We start from the raw sequence: 17,484 nt of genomic DNA on the forward strand, positions 1-17,484 counted from the left end.
ATAAAGTTATCCAGTAACCTGCCTTTGGGGGTCACACTGTCCCTTCTTACTCATGGTTCAGAGTAAAAGGAATTATGTAGGATGAGTTACCAATGTACAGATCAGTTATACACTGAAGGTTAATTTGTAAATATATTTCTGTTTCTTGGGAAGAAAGCCTACCAGATTCTAGTCATAAATGGTATGTAGGTCCCTAGGTCACTGTTTATGACAGAATCATAATACTGTACATTTATAATATTGAATATTAGACAAAGAATATACAGTATCTCTTCTGGGGAATAAATTAAATACTAAGTACAAGGATGCTATGTGTTTCCTTTGAAGTCACATTAGATGGATAGTCTCATCTTTGTGGCTCTGTCCCCTGTGGGATTATCCTGTACAGACCTGCTCCAGTGATGGTGTTCTCTGGTGTGATCACCTTCAGCGCTCATCTGTGTTGCACATGCAAATGGCCAACAGCTTCAGAATCTGGCAGAAAGGTCTGTGCAGCCCGTTTCAAGGGCCCAACAAAATCAGGTCACAGAGAGCAATGGAGCAGAAAAATGTAAGTATCTTGATGTAGAGCTGAGACAGAGAAACAGGAAGAGACTTCATCTTCTAGAAGGTGGGATCCAAGGGAGCCACAGGCTTGCAGATTCTGAAAAAAGGAAATGTACCATTAGCAAACCTAAACTGATTAAAACTTATTAAGATTGAAAATATCAAGACATTGCCATAATCATTTCAAACATCATATTATTTTTTCAAAGAACTAATATCAAGACAGCTAAGCTCCCAACCATCACTCCCTTCTTCTGTTGTTCTGTCCTAAGTTATTCCCACACAGGGGCCTTCATTTTGAGAAAAGATGTGATATGATACGTTTTGGGGATTGGATGCAAAAGAAAACACTCAGAGTGTTCGGTGCTGGGAGCACAGATAAGGGCCCAGGAGGCAGCTGTTTCTCAACAAGATTAATTCCTCATTAAAACCTTGAAATTATGTCAAAAGCCTCTTTTTGCCTCTTTGAGTATCTCCCAGTCATTCCCTGTTAAAATGATTGTGGGAGAAGAAGGCTTAGCTGGGAAGGCTGCCCATGCTACTGAGGGTGGTTGGCAGAGGCGTCTGCACTGGCGGTGCACTTGGCCCCTGTTTTCCTTCCCACGTCTATAAGGTGGTTGTGTGAGGAATGACAGCAGAGGTGATTATAAGCTTCACTGCATTTAGCACACAAACTGTAAAATTACTGGGTAATAAAGGTACCAGAGACCTATTAAAGTGATTTTTCCCTCCAGGAGGGTTCTTGTAATCACTGGTCTCCAACCAGTCACACACATGGAACCCCTCCATGTGATCACAGCCAGCACGTCAGGCCATCCACCTCCAGATCAAAGCATGATACAGGAAGTGTGTTCACGGGACAGAATGTCTTCAAGTTCATGGAAATAGCAGTGATGCCAACCTAGAAAGCGTAAGCAAGGTATGAAATATTGGTTTAAACTTTTAGACATATAGAGAATGTGCTAGATCAACAATATTCAGCCTTTTTCATCACATGGCACACATAAACTAATTACTAAAATTTTGTGGCACACCAAAAAATATATTTTTTGCCAATCTGACAAAAAAAGTAGGCACTATTTTGATGCATTCATATCATATGGCTATTGTTGTGTTGACTGTTATTTTTCAGGTGATATTCTAAGGGAAAAGAGGTTAGTCCCCTGATTAAATAGCCAGGTACTGTGTGTTTTCAAATGCTTGCCACCTATCAGTGCGCCTTTTGCGGTACATTGGTTGAAAATCACTATGCTAGATCAAAGTAAACTGTACATCAGTGTATTCACCTACTGACCAAAGTCTAAAATCATACTAAAATTTAGTTGTTTTAAAATAACTTGATTTTATTTTTTAATATAGAGACATATAATGAAAAACATGTCACCAAGATAACTTCTGTTGACATTTTTAACAATGAGAAATAAATGACCTTCACAGGGGACATTAAAAAAGAGTGGACACCTAAAATAAATTCTTCTCTTTATTCAATTTTCTCCACCCAAAATAAGTAATAACCATTTGCTTTTTTAAAAAGTATTTATATTTATTTAGAGAGAGGAAGAGAGAAAGAAAGGAAGAGAAACATCAATGTGAGAGAGCAACATCCACTGGTTGGTTGACTCTTACATGCTCCCCAAAAGGGGCACCTGGCCTGCAGCCCATGCATGTGCCCTGACCAGGAATTGAACTGGCAACCTTTAGCTTTGTGGGATGATGCTCAACCAACTAAGCCACAGGTGCTATTTACTCTTTATGATGATTATCTTTCCAGAGAAATAAATGCGCATATCAGTGTGTCTGCACACACACTCAATGTATTTTAAATCAGCAATGCTTGATTATAACTGCCCATCTGAGGACAGCTTGCTCATCACCCAGCCCTTCCATGTTCTGCCCAGGGATCATTAATTATGGGCCCAATACCTCACAAGGTGCACTGTGGTCTTGGGTTCCTATTATCCACATATTTCAATTTAACAGAATTTTAACTTTATCCCTCATACATTTGTATATTTAATGAGTATACAATCAGACTCTCAATAAAAATAGAAATCTACAGATAAACACACAAAACTCTTTATCAAGCTGAGACTAAAGCAGTTATTATGTATGAAAACATGTCTAAGATAAACCCAAAATAAGCAACAAGAAAAGAAAGGATTGCTAAATACATATTTATATCTTTTAATATTTAAATTATTTCCATGATAAACTGTCAACTTGACTATAACTGGATTCTGTACACAGCATATATATTGTTTACATATTGAAAATATCTATCACAGAGACATTGAAAATCTATGAATGCAATTTATCCATTTAGTGACTTACAGTCACTCTACTTGGGATAATGCAAAGATAAGACATCTGAGTTTTCAGGGATGTTAGAAGAAGTGAAAGAATACCAACAGGAAAATAGTAACCATACATTATAAATATGACAAATGCCTAGATAGCCATCAAACTAAAGGGTTTTTTTGCAGGCCTTAAGTTTCTAAATAAATTTAAAAACACTGCTTCCTTCAAAATGACTTTGTAAGACAGAACTACAGATGGTATATAAAGCTTCTGGGAGGAAGGATGCTGTGAGGAGGAGAAAGGGAGTCAGAGAACAAGTAGAAGGTGTATTTTAAAAAAACTTAGTGTGGATATATTTTCTCTTATGGGAGGTTGTCCTTAGACCTCAGAATCCTGGTGACAACTGTACCTGCTAGATGCAAAAGTGAGGCTCTAATGTCATTGATCCATGTAGGAAGAAATATATTCACTCTGATTATAATTTAATTAATCCATGTTGAAAGAGTTTTATAAACATACTTCCTCCTTAGAGCAAGAGAGATGCACACATTTAGTCCTGGAGAGAAAGAGCTTTTGCCATGGATGAGTGCTCATGGGATCTACAATCGGGGGGAAGGAAAAGACAGCTATAACAGTCAAGGAAAGACATCAAAACTTAAGGCAGCTGACAATGAGACTGAGGCACAAATAAGGGCCCCTGGGTACTGCATGAGGTATGGTGTGTTAGGTGGTGAAGCAGGTGAGGAGACTAGGTTCAGTTCTGGATGCCCTTCAGTGCCCACTGAGAAAATTCTGTTATACCACCAAGCTTATTCATTCCTCTCTGTTCCATATTCTGTTGGCTCTCAGTAAGAGGGAGGATGGGCTGGCCTTGTGCCCACAGCATCCCCACTCTAGCTTTGACAGGGAGCTGCCTGGACTTTGTTTTTGCAGAAGAATTGGGTGCACAGAAAACGTGATGTGGAGTCAGGCTCCATAGATTGGGAAACCAAGCTGTGGTCTCCCAGAAACTCTGGTGCTTCCAAGCCTGCCGATAGTCCAGATCCTGGTGGTGATTGTGGGGGCAACATTGTAGTTCTCCCAGAAATTGCATGGGGAGTGGACTTCAATCAGACACGAACAGCTTTCTAACACTGTGATTCTGACCTTCTGAGCTCCATTTTCTCACCTGAACAATAGGGATAATAGTAATACTACCTCATAAGGCTGTTGTTTTCCCAATTTATGTTTCATATGTATACAGCAAGTGTTCATTATGATTTCGCAGACAATTACAGGTTTGGGTGTGAGTCTTGTATCAGCTGTGCTTGGTGAGTTACTCCTCTTGTTTAAAATTAAATTTATTTGATTGACATTGGTTAATAACATTTAAGTTTCAGGTGTATAATTCAGGTCTATAATGCATCAGTACCCAATGTCTAGTCTCCTTGTGTCACATGTACTTGACCCTCTTTGCCCTCTTTGTCCTTCCCCATCCCCCTTCCTCTCTAGTAATCTGTAGGCTACTTCTTGCTATGATTGGAGATTTCTGATCTTTTAAAGAGAAACAATGCCCTTGTAGGCTATTGGGAAGATTCATGTGTTTATATGAAGTGGCTGGCAAGGGAACTCATGACAGTTACATGGTAGGTACTCTAGAAGAGCTAGATTTGACCATTTTGCCAACAAATGAGACCCGAGGTATTCTAAATTCACTAGAATGGCCCTTTGGAAATGGGGTCATCCCAGTTCATGCCTCTTCCCTCTCCTATATTTTGTGATGTGAAAATGGGGGTCATCACCTTTGAGTCACTTCAGTAGCCTTGCCTGACCCTTCCTGCTCACTGTTCTCACCGTTGGCTTGCTGTGAGGTCCCAGAGGGCCTTGTGGCTAAGATGACATGACTTGTACATTCATCTCTGCTACTTCTGCCCACAGGGCGCATGTGCAGTCAGAGAAAGTGAGGCTGACTTGTTGTGAGGTCTCAGTATTAAATCAAATGTGTGTGATAAACTGAAAATTATTCTTAAGACAGATACGAATAAAGCATCTGTTTCCTAGTGTTGCCTTCACATGTGTGAGTCACACATTCCATGACCTTTGAAAATACCCAACTTTGCAAATTCAACTGTAACGTATAATTTTCCCCTGAAATGCAATAAAGCATAAATTAAAATGTAACTGACCTCTTCACGTCATTAAAGCTTTTATAAAAAAAGAATAAAGTAATTTATAAGGCCATTAAAATATGATCCAGCCAGAGTGCTTGCAGAAACCACCCACAAATCCGTCACTTGTTTCTGTGTGTACATGAGGTGAAGCTGCCCCAGCCAGACATTAGAACCACTGCCAAACTGTATAACCTACTATTTAACTTCTCATAAAGCTCTGTATTCTCTCAGCCAGCATATTATTTTAATTTTATAGTGTAAGAATGTAATTATTTTATAATAAAGTCAATCCTCAAATACATTCAGTGGCTTCAATGTCCCCATACTGCACCAGGGAGTAAGGATTTAGAGCCCAGCAGGCTTGGTGTGTTCTGTACTGGTTGGGCTGTGCACACCTTTAGGAGGCACTGCTCTTTTAGACTTCCAGGGAACAGCGCCCTCTGGAGTTGTGCTGTGTTCCTGTACTCCTCAGCATTTACATTCTGGGGGACTGACATAGGCATTCTGCTATGGATTGAATGTTAGTGTATCCCCTTACCCCCTGACAAATTCATATGTTGGTGATATGGTGATAGTATTAGAAGGTGTGGGCCATTAGGAGGTGTTGATATCATGGGGAGGGAATCCTCATGAATGGGACCAGTATCCTTATAAAAGAGACTCAAGAGAGCTTTCTCGCTGTTCCCAAATGTGAGGGACAGCAAGAAGGCATGGTCTATAAACTAGGAAAGGGGTCTCACCAGATATTGAATCTGTCAGCAACTTGATCATGGACTTCTAGCCTCCAGAACTGTGAGAAATACATGGCTGCTGTTGATAAAGCTCCCAGTGTGTGGTATTTGTTATAGCAGCCCCAAGATGATTGAGACAGAAATGAACACAAGTGAACAGCAGAATTCAGGCAGGTGCTGCAGAGAAAATATATAGAGAGTTTGGAAGGGTGGAGAGGCTCCTTTAGTTTGAAAAATCAAGATTTATCCAAAGACATCATCCATGTCAACTGGAAATCAAGAAGAGGCAGGCAATGGAAGGTGAGCAGGGAGGAAAGAAATAAGGATGATGATGTAGGATCACACCCATTCTGTGGGGAATGAGTTACGGGAGGTGAGAGAGAAGCAGAGAACTCAGTAAGAGCTCCTAAGTATGGTGCAAGCAAGGCTTGACTGTGGCTCTGAAGAAGAAGGGAATAGTGCATGACAGAATGAGGATAAATTTGGAGATGGATCTCCTGAATCTGATGGATGGATGAGCTAGGGAATCCAACCCAATTGCCTCCTGGCACTGGCTTCAGGGATAACTTCCTATATATAATCTCTTTTGAATAGTCTGGAAGCAGATAAGGATGATTTCATTTTATAGCCAAGGTGCTCAATGAAGGCTTGGGTGGTTAAGTAACTTGCCACATGCCACAAGTTTTGCAAATACAATGGTAGCAATGGAATCTAGTTTCTGAATGTGAAACTTAAACTCTTTCTCCTAGGCCACTACTTTTCATTGTCATTTTGGCTTCAAGACTGGAGAGTGGCACTTAGCTTTCTCCTTCATTTCCCAAGATACACGATGCAATGTTGAAGAAACATTAAGAAAAGAACTTCAATGTCCCTTGGGGACATGGATACCAAGCTGGGTTCATTCTCGGTCAAAGTGAGTGTTTTTTATACTTCAATTTCAATACAGAGAATATACAGTTATACAAGAGCAAAGTGGAAGCTACTGTGTGCTGACACCTGGTGTGGAAAGTGACCTCCTGAAACCCCACATGCTATGATCTTGACCTTCAGCCCTAATCTGTCTGTTTTGCAGATGAAAGGGCAGATATCTCATTTGGCTATAAGATTTTGTTAAATTTTATTTCATTACTTTTTCTAGGTTGGATAAAAAGTATTGTGTTTTTTCTTCATTTATAAATTGTATAGTAAAATACGGATTATTTTTACAAGCTATACTCCACTCTTACAATTAATTCCTTGGAGTTTCTATCACTAATCATCTAACTGCCTGTTAACTTCCCCAAACCTGAGGTCTGTAGGTAGTTACTTCTTCAGTTGCTGGTATCCAAAGGTTTAGATTATTAGCTGAGGAACTTATTGTTCTAGAAATCATCAGTTCTTTCTGTTTGTGGTCTGCAAACAGTCCCTCTTCATTTGGCAAAGGCCAAATTGGGACTATGCACATTTCAAAACAACTCATGCATTCCTTACATATTTTGAATATTAACCCCTACCAACAAGCAACAAGTGATGGCAAGAATGTGGAGCAAAGGGAACCCTTGTGCACTGTTGGTGGGAATATAAATTGGTGCAGCCATTGTGAAAAACAGTACAGAGTTTCCTCAAAAAATTAAAAAGTAGGATCTAGCAATTCCACTTATGGGTATTTATTCAAAGAAATCTGCCTGGCCAAGATGGAGGTGTAGGTAGATGCACTGTGCCTCCTTGAACAACCAAAAGAAGGACAACAACAAATTTAAGAATAAAAAACAACCAGAACTTATAGAAAATTGAACTGTTTGGAAGTCTGACAACTAAGGAGTTAAAGAAGAAAAACTCATCCAGACTAGTAGGAGAGGTGGAGAAGCGCACCCGGGCAGAGAGGACTCTAGGCAAGGTGGCAGCTGGAGGACTGGGGCGGGCAAGGGATCTGCTGGAGGAGCAGGTGGTCCCACATTTTCGTGCAGACAAACTGGAACAACTGGGGAGTGAGACAGACCATGCAACCCAGGGTTCCAGCAGGGGAAAATAAAGCCTCAAAACCTCTGACTGAAAAATCCTGTGGGTGTGTGGCAGCAGAAGAAAATCCCAGCCTCACAGGAGAGTTCATAGGAGAGACCTACAGTGTCCTAGAATATACACAAAACCACCCACCTGGAAATCAGCACCAGAAGGGCCTAATTTGCTTACAAGTAGTGGGAGAAGTGACTGAAAGCCAGCAGAGAGCTGAACAAGCAGCATTGTTCCTTCTCGGACCCCCCCAACCCCACCCTCACCCCACATACAGTGCCACAACGCAGTAATGTGGGTTGCCCTGCCCTGGTGAATACCTAAGACTCTGCCTATTACCTATGTAATAGGGACACAGAGACCAAAAAAACAAAATGACCCAAGGGAAAGAACAGATCAAAGCTCCATAAAAAATATAACTAAGCAACAAAGAGATAGCCAACCTATCAGATGCACAGTTCAAAACACTGATAATCAGGATGCTCACAGAATTGGTTGAGTATGGTTGCAAAATAGAGGAAAAAGTGAAGGTTATGCAAAGCGAAATAAAGGAAGATGTACAGGGAACCAACAGTGGTGGGAAGGAAACTGGGACTCAAATCAATGGTTTGGAGCAGAAGGAAGAAATAAACATTTAACCAGAACACAATGAAGAAAGAAGAATGAAAAAAAAAAAGTGAACAGAGGCTTAGGAACCTCCAGGATAACTTTAAATCTTCCAACATTTGAATCACAGGGTTGCCAGAAAGAGAAGAGGAAGAGCTAGAAATCAAAATCTTCTTTGAACAATTAATAAAGGAGAACTTCCCCAATCTGACAAAAGAAATAGACTTCTAAGAAGTCCAGAAAGCTCAGAGAGTCCCAAAGAAGTTGGACCTAAGGAAGCACACACCAGGGGACATCATATTTACATTACATGAGATTAAAGATAAGGAGAGAGTCTTAAAAGCAGGAACAGAAAAGGAGACAGTTACTTACAAAGAAGTTCCCATAAGACTATGAGATGATTTCTCCAAAGAAACCTTGCAGGCAAGAAGGGGCTGGAAAGAAGTATTTGAAGTCATGAAAGGCAAGGACCTACATCCAAGATTACTCTATCCAGCAAAGCTTTCATTTAGAAAGGAAGGGCAGATTAAGTGCTTTTCAGATAAGGTCAAGTAAAAGGAGTTCATCATCACTAAGCCCTTATTATATGAAATATTAAAGGGACTTATCTAAGAAAAAGAAGAAGATGAAAACAATGAAAAGTAAAATGACAACAAACTCACAACTATCGACAAACGAATCTAAAAGAAAACAAAAACAAAAACGAACTAAGCAAACAGGGAGAATAGGAACAGAATCACAGAAATGGAGATCACATGGAGGGTTATCAGGAATGGTAAAAGGAGAATGAGGGAAAAGGTACAAGGAATAAGTATCATAAATGGTAGATAGAAAATAGACAGGGGGAGATTGAGTATAGTATAGGAAATGGAGAAGCCACAGAACTTATTATATGTATGACACATAGGAACTAAGGGAGGGGGATGTGGGTGGGAGGGGGTATATAGTGAGTAGGGGAATAAAGGGGGGGAATGGGACAACTGTAACAGCATAATCAATAAAGTATATTTAAAAAAAGAGATCCAAAATACTACCTTGAAAATATATATGTACCCCTGTGTTCCCTGCAGTATTATTTACATTAGCCAACATATGGAAGCAACATAAGTGTTCATTATTACATGAATGGATAAAGAATAAGTTGTACATATAGACAATAGAATATTATTCAGCCATAAAAAAGAATGAAATCTTGCCATTTGTGAAAACACGGATGAACATAGAAGATTTTACGCTAGGCGAAATAAGTCAAACAGAGAAAGACAAACACCATCTGATTTCACTTGTATGTGGAATCTAAAAAAACAAACAAAATAGAAACAAATTTAGAGATACAAAGAACAAATCGATGGTTGCCAGATGTGGGGAAGGTTGGGAAAATCGACAAAAAAAATGTGAAAGGGATTAAGAAGTACAAAGTGCCTGTAATGAAATCAGTCACAAGTAGAAAAAGTGCAGCATAATGAACATAGTGAATTATATTGTAATAACTGTGTATGGTGCCAGATGGGTACTAGACATATTGGGGTGATCACTTTATAATTTATATAAATGTCTAATCACTATTGAACACTGGAAACTGACATAGTACTGTTTGTTAACTGTAATTAAAAAAATAAATTAATAAAGACAACTCATGCATTTACACTGATTGGTACAAATTTCTTTTTGCTTCCAATCATTTCCTCAGTCTTAAAACAAAGCCAAAAACAAAAGACCTCTTTCTTTGTCTACAGACATAGATACTCACCAATACCATAGCATCCATCCCATGCCGATTGTTCATTTACTCAACAGGTGTGTACTGACGCTCTGGTATCAGGACTCTGCTAGGAACTGGGAATACAGAAATAAAATGCATTGCAGTTCTTAAAGAATTAACTTAGAGAACAAGTTAGATTAAGCTAAGTGTGCACTTTTAAAGAACATAAAAATAATTGTAAATTCTGAGAAAATACTTAGGGGTTCACCATGTAGTTTCTGTGAGGTCCATCAAACTGTTTTTGTTTTGTCTCTAACCTTTGGGACTCTAGATCTAATGCCTTCATATCAAAAGTCCTCTCAATTGGGTGACTCTGTGTGTTTATTTATGCATTTATTCATAGTCCTCAATGACGAAGGTGAGCTCTCTATGGTGTAAAAACTTGTTTACAAATCATGTGAGGAGTGGAAGTCCTAACTGCCATGTCATTGCTATGGGAACAATCTAGATAACAGGGCAAACAAATGATTGCATTGACTTTCTCTGAAGTGGAGAAAATAGGGAATGTCTGCCCTAGAAGACAGAGAGGTGGAACTTGGAGAGGCTGTTAATTTGATGGTTCTAGGGAGCAAAATAGCTTTGAGATGTGTCTCAGGAGATATTTTAGCTTGAATTACCATGTGGGATTGAACTATACCAACTATAAGGGTCAGGTAAAATCACTAGGTGGCAAACTCTTTCACTACCAAAGATAGAATTCTATGTGTTTACAGTCTGCCTAAAAGAAACACTATTTTTTTTTTCTACCAAGAACAACCATAATGGATTTTCCTGCGTCTGATCTGGGCAGCAATGCAGCTAAAAACCCATCTGAGAGGCACATGTACTAAAAGCAAACCTGTGGAAACAATTCCTTCCACAAAGGAACACCGGAAAGAGCACTTGTTACAGAGGGGGCCGTGTTGTGACAGACAGGGACGTGGCTTGGCATTGTCTTCTCTGTTCCGTATTCTTTCCTCTCTGACTTATTTTTACTTTCTGTTTGAGTTGGCTTGGCTTTATTTTGCCTTAAACACTCACTTTACTCACCCACTGATAGGGTTGCAAGAGTGAAAGTCCATTCTGCCCACACTCCACAGAACTCAAAGCGGACTATTGTCAAGAGTTGCTTGACGTAAAGGTTGACTTTTCAATTTACCAGAAAGGCTTTCTTTGGAGAGAGGTCTAGACCATCACATTCTCGTTTTAGAGAGCTGGTGCTGGCTGCTGGAATTCAAAGCCTACAGGATGCATTTCTAAACTCTGAATACACCACAGAGACGGGCAAGGAGACCTTAGGTACTGACATTTGTTTTTGTTGTCGTTAATCAACACATTTAATGTATCATTCATATCTTCTTTTCTTCATATCTTCCCCTCCTTTTTTTAACAGTCCACTGCTTTTAGAGAACTCTTAAAAATCATTGGTTTCTTTTTTTGGTTGAGCATCATAAATCTAATTCTCTTGTGTGCGAGGATGAGCTGTGACTTCGATTTTAATAGAATAGAAAAATTTGTTTTTTGAAAGTCTGTGTTTGGCTTGTTTACATATTTAATCTGGAGTCCGCAGGAACCTCTAAATATGCCTCCAGAATCTGCATAACTGTCTGGTAACACTTCTCTCGCAGTTCCTCCTCACTGACACAAAGTGACTTTTGAAACACTTCCCTTTTCCCTTTCTATTTAATGTACTCCAGCCCACTTTTTTTTTCCCTCCAGTTTTTACAGCCCGTCATGGAGTATTTGTTTACCAAATGTTACTTTTCTTGGATGGAATCTATTTTTGAGGAGTGCAAAAGCAAACAACTGTGTGAAGCTGTCAGGCTTCATTTTATTTATGCATGAATAACACAAATAACTGGAAAATGACCTAGCCTGTTTTTCTCAGATTCAGATAGAAAAACTGCTTCCGGGCAATGTTTATGCCAAACTGTTCACGCTAAGTTTCCAGTTTCGGTGCCAGCTGGTTTTTGCAGCCAAGTTGTAAACCTTTGGTAAACATGGTTTATAATGAAAGTGTGGACACGACCTGGATCAGGGCACAAGTGGGACTGATGTACATTTACTCTAGAATAAAATTCTAACAGGAACAGGAGGGGAAAGAGGCTGGCTGTAAAGTGTTCCCACCATAATGTGGAAAATATACAAATGATGATATTTGATTACTAAAATCCCATAAGACCCATTTAGGCTTTTTATGTATTTCCTTTGCCCTCACTGCCGAGTAGCTCCATGTTCAATTTGAAGTGACTGCTTATTGTTATACGGTGGCTCTTCCAGAGCTCCCAACCCCTTCTTTCCTGGCAACTCAGTGGGGGATGGCTGGGGGGAAATTTCAAGATACAGGTGGCTGTATTCACCATGCATCCATCAAGATACATAGGAAAGAATCAAACATTTTATTTCAAAATCAGTTCAGCAATATCCATTCAAGTCAATACTCTTGTTTCTATTTTTTTAAATCCTTACTTGAGGATATACATATTGATTTTAGAATGAGAAAGGGAGAGAGACAGTGAGAGAGGGAGTGAGACAGAGACATCAGTGTGAAAGAGAGAGAGTCATTGATGTCAGTGAGAAACATTGATTGGCTGCCTTCCGTATGTGCCGCAACTGGGGATTGAACCAGGGCACAAGGTGTGTGTGCCCTGGCTGGGAATTGAACCTACAACCTTTTGGTGTATGCTCCAACCAACTATGTCACCTGGCCAGGGCAATACTTTTTTCTAGCTTGCTTCCAGGGTGTTCTTTGTAAAACCTGAAAGAGGTCACATCTCCCTCTGTTTATAACCATCCCATAGTTTCTCATTTCCTTGGAGTGTCACTCACATTTCTACTGGGACCTTCGGGATCCAGAAGGCACTGCATCTTCTGCGTATAAACTCATTGCCTTCCTCTATTCCCTGCTGTAGAACAAATACCGTGTTCCCCAATGTATATATTGACACAACTTCTAGGGTGATGGTGTTATAAGGTGTTGTCTCTGGAAAGTGATGAAGGTGGAGCCACATACACGGGATCAGTGTCCTTATACAAGAGACCCCAGAGAGTCCTCTCACCCCTTTCATGTGAGGACACAGCAAGAAGACACCCTCTATGAAGCAGAATATACATCCACATCAGACACTGAATCTGCCAGCACCTTGATCTTGGATTTCCAGGGTCCAGAGCTCTAAGGAATAAATGTTGTTTATAAGCCACCTGGTCTTTGTCACTTTGTTATATCAGCCCAAGCTGCCTAGGGGACCTTTGTTCAGTCTCTCAAGCTCATAAGACCAACACCTTCGTGTTCCTGGAGCATCATGAGCTGATTCTTTCACCAGTACTTTTGGTTGTCCCCTCTGCTGGGAGAGGATCCCCGTGTACCTGGTTCCTTCTTGCTGCTCAGGTTTCAGATCAAATAGTCTGCCAAAACCAAAGCTGAATTCAGGTCTCACCTATACCCTCATCTCCAGTTCTTATATATATTTCTCTATAATGTATCTGAGATCACTGGTTTGCTTAGTTGTTACCAAATCAGAGAACAAATTTGATTAGAATGTAAACTTTGTAAGAGCCTGGGCAGTTTCTATGGTTTCCGAGTTGCATTCCTGGGACCAGGCACATATTTGTTGAGTGAAGTATATGTTTATTAAATCAACATCTCCTGTTTATAGGCAAATGCCCAGTGTTGGGGGTACAGTAATGAAGAAAAACAGCGTTGGCTCACAGAAGAGCCTGGCAGAGGGCCTCCTAGGAAATCTGGTCACTGAAGATCAGAGGGATCAGGCTGTTCCCAGAAAGCCCAGAGCCCAGAGTGCCGAGGAGCGGACTTCTAGGGGACATCTCCGCAGGTGGGGAGAGATGAGTGAGTGTCCAGCAGAGGACAGAGGACGAGGGAGCCCCATTCCATGCTTATGGTGTTTGTGGCAATTGCTGTCATGGTTATGACACACGTGAGAACTGTGTTCCCGGGCAGACCTCATGGTATGGCCAAGGTGAGAACCAGGCACTGGGGCAGTGTGGTGTTGTGTTGAGGTTGCTCTTACTTTTGAGAAGGGGTCCAGGAGTCTCCTTTTGCATTGAAAGTGAGACTGTTTAGGCTTCTGGGGAACTTGGAAAAAAATCATTTGCTCTGAGGCACTTAATTTCCAGGAAGAAAACTGAAAAAAATCCTTTATTCTTATGAGTAGGATGAAGTCCACTGTTGATTTCTGTGGATGGTCCTGCTTAACTCAGAACCCAGGGGTGCAGAGGTCTCCAAATAATGGAAGAACCACAGCACTTGCAGTTAAGGCCATGGGATGGTGAATGACAGGGGTTTACATGAGATGAGTGTGGATCAATAATCAATAAATAGAATCATAACTATAAACATACCTCCTCAGAGCACACCTGAGTCCAATTCCCACCTCTCTCAAAGTCATTACTTGCCTGCTCTTCATCTAGACCACTGCTTACCTGTTCTCATGTATACCTGCTCTGGAACCAGTCTTTTCTATATTTGGTCACTTGTCACTGGGCCTGCTCTTGCCCCAGCCCCACCTTCACCAGGAAAAGCTCCAGGGCACCTGACCCTGACTTTCATAGCCGCAAATGACTAGGACATCTGGAGCATGCGTCAAGGCTGTTTTCTGACTTTGGAATGAGCAAAACAAGCAAGCAAGCCAACAAATGCACAAAAAACCCCAAATACCTCAACTTTTATTTAGGATTATTATTACCATTCAAGGTCAACCAGTGAATATCCTCAAGGAGTTGTGCCTTCCCAGTAAATTCCTTTATTTTTTTTTCTTTTTATCACGCTCAGGTACACGTATCTGTCTATAATTTCTTGACATGCGTGTAACAATTATGTATTGAACACCTCCTGTGTCCCCATTTAATGGACCACCATCCTGTGAAGTGCCTTTGTTGCTAACCCAACTTTGCAAGTGAGGGGCCTGAGGCTTCAGGGAGCGAGGCTCCCCAGGGGCACGGTGTTCCAGCGGCAGAGGCGGGATATAAGCCTAGGCAGCCAGGCTCAGTGCTTTGGCTACTCTTCTCTCTCCATTTTTCAACAGTATTTGGTCAAAGGGGAAAACATAACAAGTCAGTTGTAAAACACACTTACAAAAACAGTACACACTCCCATAAACTCCAGTTCTGAGGACTGCAGCCTCATTCCTTCCTGCTGGGGCTCTGCATGGCCTCATCTGAGCTGGACAAAGAGCTCCCCACGCCACCCTCTCTGATGCCTCCTGCGTCCGGGTCCTGTGTCAGGCTGCTCTTGTGTCACCCCTGGCTTCCTACTTGCCTTGTCCTGCTGTCTCTTCCAGCAGCTGGACAGCAGCGTGGGCACCTCTGTTGCCACCACCCCCCTCAAGGATGTGCCCTATTGTACTTGCTTCTGGAGAGCAGCCAGTGTCCCTACCGCCCTGTGGCAGCACTCACTGCATCTCCAGAAGCCTCCAGGTTTGTTGCCTTCAACAGATCAAGGAGAAAACACGTCCCCACAATTTGTCTCTTTTCCTTCAGAAGGAAGGTTTGCTGTTTGGTTTTAGGCTTGATTGATTCAGTCATCTCTTTGACTAGAGGACATTCTGTCCTATGAGACACTAGTCCTGTTCAGTTGCAGTGAACCTTCTGGTGGGGGGCAGAGCCCTGCCCACCGCCTCTGGGAGATGTGCCGCTGAAACTGGACCCTTTGTGTGCCTGTGGTGGCAGGGGTCTCCATTGCCAATTAAAGTAAAAAAAAGGAAATAAACAAAGTAAAGTAAAATAAAATAAAATAAAACAGTGAAGGATGGATGGACTGAGCATAATTTGCCCTGGTTTGACTCTAACTGCTGTTAAAATCAGAGCTGACTCTAAGGAGCCTGAGAGAGGAAAAACTCCCTTTAACCACTGCCAGATCTGTGTCCCCTGTGATGTGTTTGAAGGTTTGGGGTTTGTGAATCATGGTGACAGATTCTGGAAGACATTGCCTGGGACCCGAGCTGGGCATTGGACAGAGTGGCCACATGAACAGGAAGAAGGGTGCCCAGACCCAGGGCTGTCTTTCATTACAGGAGGGTCTGTGTGGTGAGGGAATCTGTCAGGTGACTTCACCATTACTCTGGCTCTAGACTTCCATAAAGTTAATCAGGAAAGTATCTTAATTTAGGAAGCATTCCACCGGGATCTGAAGACTGATCCACAACATAGGTGTCAGTGTGCACAAAACAGTGTCACTCATGGCAATCTCCATGTGAAATCCAGTGTCTCCATCACTGTCCTCCAACCTTTCAACCCAAACACAAAAGCAATTCCATGTTTAAAATATGAAACCGTCAGAAATATTAGAACACACTAACACGAAAGGGTAAGATTTCCTTTTTTTATGGCCAAGTTTTACACTTATTCTCTCTTGCTTTTCTTGCTGACATCATAAAAACAAAAGTCTTGCAAGCACAGTGGAAGTTAGGTGGTGCTGACAAGAAGAATGAATGTGAAGATAGAATAAGTCTTCAGAAGCACAGCTAACAGACACTATTACTCTACAAAGAAGATTTTGTTGTCCATGCTTTAACCAGGAGTGATTTCTCTGTTTCTCTGAGGATGATTCTGCTCCATTGGTCCTGCTAGGGCAGACACTGGGAGAGCTTTGATGTGCTCCTCCAGTAACAAGATGACATCAAAAGGAGCCATTATTCTGGCGGCAGCAACACAGACGCTGTTTCACATGCCCTTTCCTAGGAGTCTCGGAGTTTGAAGTCTCCGGGGCCAATTTAAAAGCAAGTTCCCGAGGAAAGAAGCAGGAAGGTTCCCTGAAAAACAGTAGTGGAAGCTAATCACTAATAAAACAAAATGTTACCATTCATCTGGAAAGATCCCATACATCAAATGCAAGTTCCATAAAAAAGACAATTTGGTTAACTGATTTCTTTTTATATTGACTTTGAAAAGAGTTCACAGCAATAAAAAGGCCAAGGGCTGACTTGAAAGCTTTAGGCCCTAAAGATAGAATTAACAATTCATTGACAAGGGGGCTGTATGTAACAGGCGTGTTTGTATAAACAGTCAGTGAGAGCCAATGAATTTTAAATACCAATTGAAGAAAAAAGAACATAACAGAGAAAGTGATAAATCCAAGGCCCACATCCCAACATTCTGTAAAATGCACTGTTTTTGACGTACATGGTGTGGGCTGTTTGAACACAATTGAAAGCCATCTTTACTTCTTTGGTTTCTAGAGCTGTTCTTGGCACACCCGCTCTACACGCTTCACCTGAGACCCAGAGAACCCCAATGGCCCTCTTCCATAGCAGGGTACTTTCAACTACCATGAATCCTTGCTCTTGTAGCCCCCAAATGCAGGCATGCCGAAAGTGGTGCCTCACATAAAAATCTGGAGATAGGTAACCCATACCCAGGGCAGCTCAGTTCCACGAAGTCTTGGACATACAGACTCTGTCACCATGGT

General features: G+C 41.2%; 1 long non-coding RNA gene across 1 annotated transcript; it reads right to left on the bottom strand.

Annotated features, from left to right (window-relative positions):
* Positions 1-36: 36 nt before the first annotated feature.
* Positions 37-10,365, bottom strand: LOC123806885. Its single transcript, XR_006783542.1, has 3 exons — positions 10,291-10,365; positions 10,071-10,156; positions 37-643 (listed from the first exon to the last, which is right to left on the bottom strand). It is a non-coding gene; the product is annotated as an uncharacterized LOC123806885 (long non-coding RNA).
* Positions 10,366-17,484: the final 7,119 nt, after the last annotated feature.

This window comes from Phyllostomus hastatus, unplaced genomic scaffold (genome assembly GCF_019186645.2).
Source record: "Phyllostomus hastatus isolate PE091 unplaced genomic scaffold, TTU_PhHast_1.1 phas_scaffold_39, whole genome shotgun sequence".
NCBI classification, from domain to species: domain Eukaryota; kingdom Metazoa; phylum Chordata; class Mammalia; order Chiroptera; family Phyllostomidae; genus Phyllostomus; species Phyllostomus hastatus.